At 37.8% G+C, this 14001-nt stretch overlaps 1 protein-coding gene across 5 annotated transcripts in view; it reads left to right on the top strand.

The window, feature by feature from the left end:
* Sbf (SET domain binding factor) overlaps positions 1-14001 on the top strand; it is a 154801-nt gene that overhangs the window by 101276 nt on the left and 39524 nt on the right. The window lies entirely within an intron of this gene.

The following is a 14001-nucleotide window of genomic DNA, read 5'->3' as shown; positions in this document are numbered from 1 at the left end:
TCTTAGACTTTTTTATCGATAAATAATTTGGTTTATTTTTACTTCCTTTACATTAGGTCGGTTGAGAGTTTGTCCGTTTTTCATACAATTCTTGCAATCGATTTTTAAGTAACTTCTCATTAAGCTACAAACGTGAAACTTTACACATACATAGGTTAGAACACCGTGACAATGCAACAAAAGAAAAAAATCTGTTAGGTGGTGCATGGATCGAAATTATTAGATAAGAATTTGAAAATGTTCAAAGCAGCTTTTAAGTAACTTCTCGATGTGCTAGAGACTTGAAATTTCAAACTTAAATCAGAGGTCGATGACAGCCGATGACACGATACAAAAAGATTCGCTAAGGGGCGCACGGAATGAGCTATTTAGAAAAATCGTACGAAACGGAGGGAATTTTGGGATTGATTTTTATGCAAGTTCTCATTGAGCTGCAACTGTAAAACTTCACAGATAGGGTAAGACGCCGAGAAAATTTAAGAAAGGGAGAAAAAAATTCCGTTGGGTGGCGCACGGATCGAAATATTTAGATAAGAATTTGAAAATTTGAGATCGATTTTAAAGTAACTTCTCATTGAGCTACAAACATGAAACCTCAGAGACAGGTTAAGACATCGTGACAAAGGAACAAAAGGAGAAAAAATTCCGTTAGGTGGTGCACGGATCGAAAAAATTAGATAATAATTTGGAAATTTGAAACCGGGTTTTAAGTAACTTCTCGATGAGCTAGAGGCTAAAAATGTAGGCAATTCAGAGGTATATGACAGTCGATGACACAATACAAAAAGTTTCGCTAGGGGGCGCACGGACTGAGATAATTAGCAAAATCAAAAGGAACGGAGGGAATTTTGGGATTGATTTTTATGTAAGTTCTCATTGAGCTACAAGCGTAAAACTTTACAGATAGGTTAAGACACCGAGAAAATGTAAGAAAAGCAGACAAAATTCCGTTAGATGGGGCACGGGTCGAAATATTTAGATAAGAATTTGGAAATTTGGAGTTTTGAGATCGATTTTTAAGTAAATTCTCATTGAGCTACAAACATGAAACTTCACAGATAAGTTAAGACGCCGTGACAAAGGAACAAAAGGAGAAAATAAAAATAAAATAAAAAAATGTTAAGCACTTCCTTTATATAAATGGACAAAAATCTGCGAAAAATCTCTCCTTATATAAAGGCATATTCTTGCTAAACTTTTATTTTTAAATTTTGACTTAGAAATTGCAAAAATATTTATGAGAAGTAAAAATATAAAGGTGGAGCGCAATTGAATGACTAATAATATCTCCTTTCCTACCAACTTTCCAATCCAATTAATGTGCCCTCCACTTTTATATTTTTACTTCTCAAAATATTTTTGCAATTTCTATGTCAAAATTTAAAAATCAAAGTTTAGCAAGAATATGTCTTTATATAAGGAGACATTATTCGCTTATTTTTGTCCATTTATATAAAGGAAGTGCTTAAAATATTTTTATTTTATTTTTATTATCGAATAATTTTCATTTGTTTTTTGTGTCGATTAAGATAATTTTTACCGCTTCTTATCAGAATCTACGGTAAAGGCGATTTTCAACGAATTTTCTTTTTATATTTATATTCTTGTTATTTTATCGATTTTATTGAAACTTTTAAGCTGCTTTCTACATCTTCGCAGGTTTTTAGCGATTTTAATAAATGGTTTTTATTATTTGTATCGACTCGTTTCTTTTATCGTTATCTTATCAATGAGAATCGCCGTTTTATATTTGATCAAGTTTGCCCGATATTCATGTTATTTACCTTTCAGCCTATTAATGTATGTGTACCTCTCTTTAATACATATCACGAGGAGATGAAGAGTCACGCCACCAAATTGGAGAGTCTCTGCCCCGCAAGACACGTAGGCTGCGAAATAATGAGGATAAGCCTCTCCGTAGACATTTTCTACCGCAAACTCCTATTGCATGAATTTCTGAGTGAATTTTAATGGAGTAGCATCCCATTGACATCGATTTCTTCAAATTCGGTCCATTAATGGCAGCTTCCGCTTTTTAGTCACCAAATTTCGATCCATCCGTGAACCAGGGCTCTTATTCAGGGTCAGTCTAAGGATTCCATGTTTCCTAAATAGTTCTGTGCACAATAGACGCCTTAAAACTCCTAGAGACTCTGTGCGTAATACGTGGTTTCCTATGAATTGTTTGTTACTTTCATATGTCAGGTCATGTTTAAGTCCTTTAGCTCAGAGATATATTGAATTCATAGTGCAGCGAGTGGTCTCTTTCTGTTCTCTATTATAACAACTAAGGCACCAAATGCTGCAGTAAGGGGCGCTCCCATCGCATCCCATCGTACCCGTTATGCCAATACAAACTAGTCGATGCAGTTTGCTTAGTTTTGTTATTGCTGTTCTTTGCGTGGTCTTCGGTTAGCAGACTAATGAAGCATAGCTGACTATGGCTTCACAACAGCATTAAATGTCCAGTATACCATTTCAGGAGATAGCCCCACGTTCCGCCTGTGGACTCGAGTGCAGGCGAAGATAGCCCTTGCTGCTTTGTTTAAGGTAGGTTTATATGAGCATTTCACGTGACGGTTCCATCCAGTGTAATCCCTAGGTATTTTTATTTTGACGCCACCCAGGGATGGTTCTGGCATGGATAGTTTTCTTCTCCGAATAAAAGGTACGGGTACAGTTTTGTTAGAATTTATAGACAGTCCTTCGGTATCACACAATCTTTCTATGATGCGCAGAACTTGTTGCATGCGTTTGGATATTGTTGCTTTGTTGTGCATCGTTGTGATGCAGACTTCCAAATCATCTGTATGCCCTTTGTGTCAAATCCATTGGATTTTAGTTACTGAAGGTTATCTATGACTAGGGTCCACAAGAAGAGAGTACACCCTTTGAGGCATCTCCATGTGGCCCCAATTGACTCAGACGTTCCTCCCAGCTCCAGACTGATCTTTTCCCTCTTTAGCATAAATAGCACCCATGAATGATCATTGCGCTTCTAACTTTGTCGATCATAGCTTCTTCAATTACTTGATATGTCGTGTTATAGGAAGCCCCTGAGATGTTAATAAGAGCGCAGAGAGACTATTTCCATATGCCTTCATTGATTTGAAAACAGATATATTTAAGAAATCAGCCTTATCGATGTGTGTCTATTCAAGCCCCTTCTTTAAATGCTTATAACTTTGTTATTTACTTATTTTTTATTTTATTTTGAGCCATATAAATTGTCAAAACCGGTCGTTACGTATAAACAATTTAAGAAGTCGGAATGAAAAAAATCGATAACCATCGTTAAAGATCCAAACATCGCAAGGGGTCCATCATTGGCCGATTTGACATAAAATAACCCATAATTTCACATAAGTTAAAGAAAAAAATATATATCATGAAAAAAATATATATATATTTAATAAACTTTTTAAATGTGATCAACTGATGAAATGTGAATACAGCATACAAAATTAAAAATATTCAAAAATATTATAAATAAATGTATTGTTTAATTATAAATGTGTTGGTGCTTTTTTGTATAGTGAAACTTAGCGAGCGGTTTGCATCATCGGTCAAGAGCTGAATGCGTTTGATGAATGCGCAATATTTAGCTTCATGGATTCTTCAACCCAATTATCAACCTCATCTATGCCAGGCGAAACCTGCTTTAAAAACAAGAACGCACACGTACATACTTATAACTAACCGGCGAGGGCCTAGAGATGATGGAATGATCCAGAAGGTTCGAAGTGTTCATATTATTACCGAGATAGCCTGGCTACTACCTTAAGGTGCTAGATCTATAGCACATCATAGAACTTTCAGGCAGTGCTTCTATAGCTATTGCAATAACAACAACTACATTGTCATGCTTAGCAAAAAGGCAGTAAAGGTCACTTACTCCCTTTTGATGCCAATTCACCCTTATTGTCATTGTCGTCGTCGACATCGTCGTCGTTTTTCAATCGACGTCACATCGTATCGACGTCGTCGTCACTTCGACACCAAATCGGTATTGGCTAAGCTTGTTGAGACGACGACGACAATTTATCGATAAAACGAAAGGAAAATATACCATCTCTGCCATTTTTGGATCAGCTGTTCGATTTTTTTACTATTTCTGTATCTTTTTCGCGATTTGAGAATTGTTTAAATATTTCATTTCAAGATTTTATAAAAATGTTTCATTATGACAGTAGTGCGAGCTCTAGTGACGAAAATAATAAAGAGGAGCTTAGACTGAATAGAAAAAAAATCAGAAATAACTCCGATTTTTTCTAGCTCAGCTACAAGAGCCTCGAATTGTTTCCACTCGTTATTTTCATTTTGAATATCTAAAAAAACAATGCATATTACATGTTTGTATATTTAATTAATTAAAAAAGAAAAGTTTTACTTACAAATTTTCCTTCTGTCGTCAGTAAAAAGGGCGTCGACAAAAATGGCGTCGTATGAGGAGCCAATACAAAACATGTGTCGATAGTCGTTAATAGTTATCGAAAACGACGATGGCAATACCGAATTTAACACGCCGTCGTGAGTCGTCATCGTTCAGTGACCATGGTGGAATCACCAGGTGAAGTAAATAAAAAAAGACTGGAGATGTACGCTATCTGAAACGGTAGGGATGTATTTTCGACGGTGAGAAGAGGGTAAAATTTTTACCCGATGTGAAAAAATAGGTGTAGAAAAATAAATACCTTGGTACGAAAGCCGTTACAGAAACTGCTTTTTTCAACATATCAGTGCCACCTACCGCAAATGTAAAATTGAATACAAAGGACCAGTGCGAGTTTACATTACTTTTAGGATCGAATAAAAATAAAGAATTAAATTTGGCCACTTTAGCTGTGATGAGCAGTAAAATCCGATGGATGCCGCAAAAGTAAACTGACCTCACCTTCAACTGCAGTTGAAACTTTCATTGAAAAACCGGACATAAAAGAAACACGTGTTAGTCATATATTGCAGGTATATACGTCGGTTATTTAGTTGAACTTTTCTGCCTTTTTTGATGAAAAGTTTTACAGTCACACTTGGAAGTGAACGTTATACTCTTAAATGTGTTCCCATCCCTTAAAATCCATTGACATGTTCATCTGCTTTGTAGATTTGTGGTTGAGAGTCGGGAGTAAAACATATGCTCTTCCAAATAAAAATAACAAACTTAATCAGAAGATGCCCCAAAATTTCTTGACAGTTGAATTCATGATGTATTACTTATGTTACCAAGTTATTATTTACCAAAATATGTCAGGGCATATACTAACCCAGCGGCAGTCCGCTTAGAAACAGAATATGTTGTTGTTGTTGGTGCATTAACGATAAAGACTCTCCCCGAAGGTTTTGGGGAGTGTTATCGAAGTTGATGGTCCTTCGTCGGATATATATCCGGCAAGTTCCGGTAGCAATGTGCCATTAAGGTAATAGACCGCCATCTCGGGAACTATTAATATGACCAACCTTCTAGGCCATCCCGCCTCCCCACCGACCATTAGGAACTTGGCGTCGCCATGCTAAATATGTGTATGATACATTCATATTATCTCGCGCAGGTGAGGTTGACAAATGGGTTGAGGAAGCTTTGTAGCTATAAAGCTTTGTATTGCGCTTATCAACCCCTTGAATCCCAGGATCAGAAGATGCTGATCAGAAGCGAGCTAGATTCATATATTCTAAATTACAATCCTTAAGTGTAACATTCCTCTCATCTTAGTGGTCTGAGTTTTAGGGCAAACAAGCAACAGTGAGTTACAATTTTTTTTATATTTTGAATAATATTGTTTTAGCGAAGCATTTTCAAAATAAGGTATAATACGACAATTGTGGTGTTCTTGTAGGAACGAGAAAAACATTCTTTGAAAGTCTTCACTGGCACTGTACAGGGGAAGATCATTGGTTGAATACGACGTGAATGCAAATAGTTTGTTTCAACAAAGATCTGTTTCCATTTTTTTGGGAACAAGTTAAACATATATAATGAAAACATCAAAAATACGGACATATTAGTTTAGGACGGCCTTTCTAATGGAAGCCAGCACCAAACGAAGCATCTCTGTAATTAAATCCAGTAAAGGTCCATTGATATTCACCTAATAGAAAAAAGTACTAAAAGGGGCATATTTTACTCCTGAAAAATGCAAAATGCAACACTTTTTCGGAGACAACATTGGTGAAAAATTCTCAGATAGCCGAATGACAGAACAAACAAGAATTAGAGCGAGACAATTGACGGCTTACTTCACCTGGTTATTCCACCATGTTCAGTGACGACCATGGCTCAATTATATGGTTGGCTCATCTCATCAGCTGATTTTATTTTTATCATTGCATGGTCGATGAGATTGTCAAAAGGAGATGGCAAACTCAAAATGAAACCAACACATTGACAACATTTTCTTACCACACACAAAAACTGCTATGTTTTATGTTTTCATTTCATTCCATTCGCCTACCCTACAAGACAGGTACCCGTTACCTAATCGATTACTTAATCGTAGCCAATAACTTGTTCACCAATTATCGTCTTAATGACTTTTACATTGCTGTCGTGAAAAAGGTAACGCATGCGCTCTCTCAAAATAGTGTACGTGTGACTCGCTTTCTCGCTCTTACCTATTGTGTTTTCGACATTCCTTCTCGCTCGATGTTATTTACATTTTTAAGTTACTTCATCAGTTATGTTTTCGTTATCGCTAACCAAAACATATGCAACAACAACACGGCTAACTGGCCTATCGGTTACCCGTATCGGTTACCTTCTGTCAAATCGCTTCTTCCATGAATGAAACGCGTCCTTTATATTCAGATAATATTTAATTATAAATAATACATATATACAATGTTTTTTTACAATTTAAATTATTCCCTTATTACTCTAGTGTACTTTACATATGGGTATATTGATATGTACAAGCTAATTAAGTACAATAACGTCTATTAATAGCTGTGCCCTCTCTGAAACTTTCGAAGCTCAGTGATGACGCCCAATTTTTCCTGCGCTGGTGGTGTTGTTCAACATCAGTTTGCAGAGCCATATGAGTTTTGTAGGGATAATACCGGAAGCCCCAATTCGTGCTATCAAAGTCGATTTATAGGTGATATTGATCCTTTGGTCTTGACCCTTTCCCATAGTATGCTTGTTAGCGCCTTATCTGTGGTACTAAAAAGGCGGGGGGATAGTTGTCGCAGTTTTCTTATAATTTGAGCAAATTTATGTTCTTCCTTCAGCTACAGCTGGAATATTTGGAATATGCGCACATCGTCAAAATCAAATTACCTAGAATGAGAAAGAAACTAATATCAGTAAGGATAGATTAAAGTTGTTAATATATTTAACCCGAAAAGTGTTCTATAAATAGGGCTCCACAATTAACTCTTTCCTGAGAGGCCAACGGCACAAGGGACTCAAGGAGATTTCAGATAACTAGAATCAGGGGTACCCGAAGATACTTCGCTGTTGCATTCATAGAGAACACAACATTATAACAAGGGATAATTGATTGATGTTACGAAGGAAATTAGACGTGCTACAAAAACAAACAAATGCAGATGACTGTTTAATTCAACAACAACAACAACAACAACTGTTTAATTCATTATCCGAAGTTCTTGTATGGACGTGTAGTATGCAAAAAGTACTGCTAAAACTGAATTCCCCGAGTAACCCGGGAACGAATTGATGTGACTACGCCTATCCTTATTTAGCAGCAGGGTCTAGAACCAGTTCCCTGTTGGACAGGAAAATAAACGTTTGGTTATTTCCAAGTTGATGTCATGAGTCTACAGTCTACAGTTTAATGATAATGAAAATATAAGAATCAGTGTTTATGAATAACATATTTTAATTAATCTCTTACAACAACGTTGTCGGTGGCTACATCGCCATGTAGATAGTGTGGTGTTCCACCTTGTATAAACGTAGGTACTGTATGTGCTCAACCGTGCAAATGGACATAAGCAGTAACATTATTCACATAAACATAGCTTGGTATTTGTGCAGGCATCAATATAGCATACATTGGTCCAGTTCGGTGCGCACCAGCCACTGGTACAAACACTTTTGAATGCATAGCTTTCATATAGATTGGATGCCCAGCAGTGCTCCGGTTGTGCCAAAATGTAATGGGCTGCTCAGTCTCTTGGTACGGCTGTATAGGTATGGGCGGGTGCAATCTATTACTAGTCTGCTCAAGATCGTATGGTACATAGATGGCTCGAAGACGCCAGAGGGGATTGGAGCCAGAGTTTTCGGACCCAGAGCCAAAATATCAGTAACTCTAAAAGCACATCCGAGCATTTTCAAGCGGAAGTATTTGCCATAAGTTAGTGCGCTAAGCTGAACCTTCAGCGCTGATACCCCAATGAAACAATTGCCATACTCAGTCAGGCAGTCAGGCCCCACTAATGGCATTTGCGGCGTTCGAAATAAAGTCAGCACTGGTCCTTCAGTGCGTGGAAAAGCTAAATCAATTAGGAGCACACAACGTAGTACTGTTGCCCTGGGTCCTAGGCCACAGGGGAGTAGAGGGTAATGAGCAGGCGGGCTCAGTGTTTAATTTATTGCCTCCCTCCCACAAATTGTCATCCTCCCAGCAGATCCTTGCAGCGGGTCTGCGCCATACTCTCCTCTTCCGGGAAGGTATCGACCCCAATCCGGGTCATTCTCCTGACCCCGGTCCTGAGAAATGAGTTCGCTGCGTTTGCTGGAAAATAATCTTTTTAGGGCGGTCATATATATAAGGGCCTGAAATATTTCAATGAACTTCCTAATCACATAAAAAGTAGTAATAACTTCAATACTTATAAAAAAAGTTTATTGAAGCATTGTAAAACCCTTCCAATAAGATACAGTTTTTCTCTTATTTTTTACATGATATATCCGATATTGGAGCGCGAAAAGGGAATGGTAATACTGGTAGCAGCAAAATACACTGCACCCGGCCCTAAGGAAAAGAAAATCAGTCGCCACCTGTAACTCCAGACAGTTCCAACAACTAATTTCGCTGGAATTCGGTATTTCCAGCTGGTATTTACTGTTGCTGATCGGAATCATTCGCATTCCGACAGCATTAATATAACAATAAAATTATATAATGTGTAACAAAAATAACGAAAATAAGGCCAAACAAAAGTTGGAGCAGGGGGGATTGGAAACACGTCCTTTTCAACTTCCCATTATATGTTGAGCTGTGCTAATCGGAATCTTCATGCATTCCGACAGCGTCTTTACTAAACAAAGTTGAGGGGTGATTGGATACACGTTATTTCCAATTTCCAACGTCCAAAGACATGTTTAGCTGTGTTGATCGGAGACTAATACATTCCGACGCTTAAAATACACATATAATTGAAAAATATAAGTTCCAAATTTTGTTGCCTTAAGCTGGGAGCACTGGGGGACTGGAAACGCGTCCTTTCCAACCTTCCTTAAATGAGTGGCTCCCAGACTCGTCCCTTTGTAGTAAATATGCTGAATCGGAATCACATGGCATTCCAACAACATATTCAATAGAAATAAGTGATTATAACAATGAATTGTACTTAGTAGTTTAAGTTTTAGGCCTAAACAGCCGTAGTAATAAATAAATTAAATTAAAAAAATAAATACTCTTGTCAGTGTTTCACGTGCAAGGGATGGTTGCATCCAGCGTCCTCGTAACTTTTATAAATCTTTTGTGGATCTTGTTGTTCAGGGCCTCATTACATTATGAGGAAATACGGCGCCTGAGAACACAGCCGTATGAAGCTAAAAAACACAAGCATGTCTTCAGTGAACTCCACAAACAGGCGTCGGACCTCTATGCCGGTGATTCCTGTACTCAAAGAACAAAACTAGCAGAGGAGGAACGCACTCTCCCTAGGGAAACGAGAGTAGTCACTCTAGCTCAACTTCGAGATGGATAACGTAACAGGTTAAACTCTTACCTATCCAGAATCAACCCCGACATACAAAACATTGTCCTGCTTGTAATGTGTCCCCACATGACACCAACCATCTCTTTAACTGTATTGTGGAACCAACGCCTTTAACACTCCTCTCATTATGGTCCACCGCTGTTGAAACAGAAAGTTTCTTTGGACTCCCGTTAGAGGACATTGATGATAATTTGTGATCGGTCGCACCTATTGGATGGGGCGAAGCACTGCTACAACAACAACAGCAGGCGGACAACACGGAAAGAGAGGCAGCAACTGCATGACCCATCGATCCCGAGCCGTTCCTGCCAGTTGGCCCACAGGGGTATTTATTAGCAGAAGGGAGGGAAAAGAGAGAACACTGGCGCAACATGCCAGGCCTGAGTCAATCTAAGTTACTGTTAGGGGGTTACAGCACAACTCGATATAAGGCATTAATAGGCCTCTCAAAAAGATGACCTAAGAACGCTAACGGCTATTCTTACAAGACACTGTAGACTGAACAGTCACATGCAAAAGCTGGGAATAACATCGAACAACACATACCGGTTTTGTGATGGATCAGCAGACGGCGGACCATATCCATCTAGATTGCGGCGCAATTTCAAGACGTAGGGCTAAGTTTATGGGCTCACCATGGCCAGAGCATTCCCACATTTAATCCCTCAAGCCAAGAACACTGCTGGGGTTCATCAAGGAAGTCGGCTAGGATGAGGTGCTGTGAAGGAGATGTGCAAGTCACTGTGCAATCCTCACTAAATTATCTATCTATCTACGTTCCGGTAACAAGCACCATTGTGGTACTAGCCCCACCATCTCGGGAACTATTGATATGACTACATTAAACCTTCTAGGGATTAAATATTAATAATGCCGGCAATGCGAAAGTCTGCTAAAATGTACCATTCTCCATGGATTTCTCGATATATAACTTTCCATGTTTTGAAACAGTGATGAAAAGAGCAAAATTTACTAAAATTTTAACTGGCTGTGGGTAGTAAGGTGTTGATGTCCTCTCTTAACGCAATGTAATGACAACTGCGATGCAGGGAAAATGACAAAAATCTTGCAAATCTACTGATAATAATTAATTTTTCCTCCCCTTCTATGCATTTCTATGCATACATACATATGTATTTTTCTCTCCAAACGCTAATTAAAAAAATTAATTGGTTTTCACATGAACTTCGAACTCTGTCGTATTTGCATTCTTCAGTTGATTATCAACAAAAGCATGACAAATTATCACTAAAAAATTCATACATGTTGCTTATATATTTAATATGGTAGCCAATTTACTTACCCTTTCTGGTGCGATGATTCCTGGACAATCGGGCCTGACTAGACGCGATTTGTTTGCCTTAAGAGAGCGTGCTTAACGCGAACCATATCATGTTATGGCACACCTTTGGTTATGCAAAAAATCAAAGACATTTCTGCTTCTAATGCTTCTAGGATAGCAGCAGCAGCTCCCGGTGGCGGCCCCATAAATAACAGTTGCATGCCGATCAGTTGGCTTTTTTGCTTCGGCTACCTATTCAATTTTAATTCACATTACATTATCTACTATTGCAATTTTAATCACTACAAATCAATATAAATTACCGAAGCAAATACTGACAAACCAAGATGCGTAGTTCCACCCTCTTTTAGGGAAATACATCCAACCAGTTTGGTACCGTATTCCAAAGCGTGTTGCTTGTAAAGTACCTTGTATCCTTGGCAAATGACACGTGAATCTGCATTTAATTGTAGATTTCCTCTGATTTAGGCATATTCTGAGCTGAATCGCAACCCGGCGCAGATGCTATCTATTAGAATAATATAACATTTTTTTATTATTTAAAAATGCACATACGTATGAATGAAAATCAGAAAGTAAATAATGTTGTTGTTGTTTTAGTGATAAGGACACTCCCCGTTATCGACTTTGTTGGTCCTTTGCCGGATGCAGATCGGGTACGTACCGGGAACCATTAAGGTACTAGCCCGACCATATCGGGAGCGAATTAGTTGCCATGAAACCTTGTAGGCCATCCCGTCGATTGTATACAACTTAATATGGTAACGATTTAAAAGACGGTGCACCACCTAATTTTTATCAAAAATTATCAAACGTGGAATCAAAAGACGCGCCTCGCTCCGTTTTTATTATTATTTGATATTTTTAAGTTAGGTGATGTACCGTCTTGTAAAACGTTACCCTTAATATTATTTTGGGCGAAGGCCGCCAACGCAAAAAGATGGTCTCTGCAGCAAAATTTTTAATTTCCGTCACATGTCACAACTAAAAGCACAAGATATTTTTCGTTGTAAACAAATATATTTTCTTTGCGTTTCAATGTTTTCCGGAATAATTAATGAACTGTCATTTCGATGACAGCATGAAACGTCGATGTGTTAGTGGAGAGCGAAAAAAGCTTTGAATGTGTGGGTGAACTGGTTACCTCCGTCTTGTAGGGTAATACCAATAGACAGATTTTGACAATTTGAACAGACATAATTTGATGCTGTACAGATGAGCCAACCATATAGTTGAACCATGGTGACGACGACGACAATGGCAATAAGCGTGATTAAAAATTCAAAATTCAAAATTAAAGATAAAGATTTAAGTTTTGTTTTATATTTCGAATATCTTAAATTTTCCAACCAAAAAAATCAGTAAATCAATTTTTAAAGACAAGAAAGCAGTATAAAATAAATATAATTGTTTTTTCTCTCAAAATTAGTTATACATCGAAATATTTTAACATTAAAATAAGATTATAATAAAAAAGACGTTCGGTATGCAGGGCGGAGCACGCTACCACCAAAACACGGCGGCCGCCGTAACTAAATGCATAAATGTTTTGAAAATAAAACATCTAGGTCTTGCTTAAACTTTCATCCTATTACTCTAATTGGAGGCTTTTAATGTATTTAAGTACCTCTTTAGGCTTTTACTCCATATGACGAAAGTATTGAGAGTCACGCCACTTAGATGGAAGAGTCTCGGCCTTGCCAGAGCGACTCATTCGCAGGGAATGTGAACCGTGAATGTGTTTCATCTTCCAGCTAACAAAAGCGACCGATTTGTGTACCAGATAGATTTAATTTGGATGATATCGTGGACTATAGTGCCCCATCTAGTACCCAGTAAGAGTTCGTAGGTCCTCTCTGCTTAGATTAATGAGTTTTACTGATACTCTCTTTGCTGCGAGTATAAACAATTTGGCCTGCCGATTAGATGCTGACCTTTTTTTTTTTTTAATTCCCATCTATAGACTGAAGGAAAAAACTCATTCTAATAACTAGTTTACGTATAACGAGATTATCTTCAGTTTCGTACCTAACTCCTAATCGTTAATTATGCAACTAGATTTCCCATATAAATGTTTCCTCTCGATAATCAGTAATTATGAACAAGCACTAGAGATGTGGTTTTTTTTTTATTGAAAGAGTTCCACCTCTAGAGCGTAATCTCTAAATGGAAGCACAAAATCATTGTGAATGATAACTAAGTGTGATATCTTATCTGTCAAATGCCTGACAGGATGTTCAATATGGCTACTTTTTAGCGTTTTGACAGGGTGTTCAATATGGCGGCGCCTATCTTCAGCGGGTGATAGATTGGGATACAGAATGAGACAGCGATAGTCAAATACAAATCAGGTGATCCAATCACTTTGGAATTTTGACGTCTATGCAAAAGATATCACACTTAGTTATCATTCACAATGCACAAAATCAAAGAGAAACGTAAAAATTTGACAGAAAATAATCTAGTTCTCAGGGATGGAACATATATAAACGCGTAGATTATCTATTGGCGATTTATTAACCGTGTTTTTTTACACGTATATAAGGCTACGTTTGCGGGTAAAAAAACGCTTGTCCTCACTTAGGCAATGTTGAAGAGACCCAGCACAAGGTGTACCGAAAAGCGGAGACACACACCTCTGTTGTCCATAGTTTATAACCTATAGCCGAATTGGTTGCGGTGAATAGTGGACACGCAACATTTGTAGAGGTAATACATAGGGTTAGTGTAGAGGTGAAACATATAGACACATATTTCAGTTGCATCTGAGTATAATTCGTATTGAA

This window comes from Eurosta solidaginis, chromosome 1 (genome assembly GCF_040869045.1).
Source record: "Eurosta solidaginis isolate ZX-2024a chromosome 1, ASM4086904v1, whole genome shotgun sequence".
NCBI classification, from domain to species: domain Eukaryota; kingdom Metazoa; phylum Arthropoda; class Insecta; order Diptera; family Tephritidae; genus Eurosta; species Eurosta solidaginis.
Note: the sequence above shows the minus strand (reverse complement) of the source record. Positions and strands in the feature narration are given on the sequence as shown.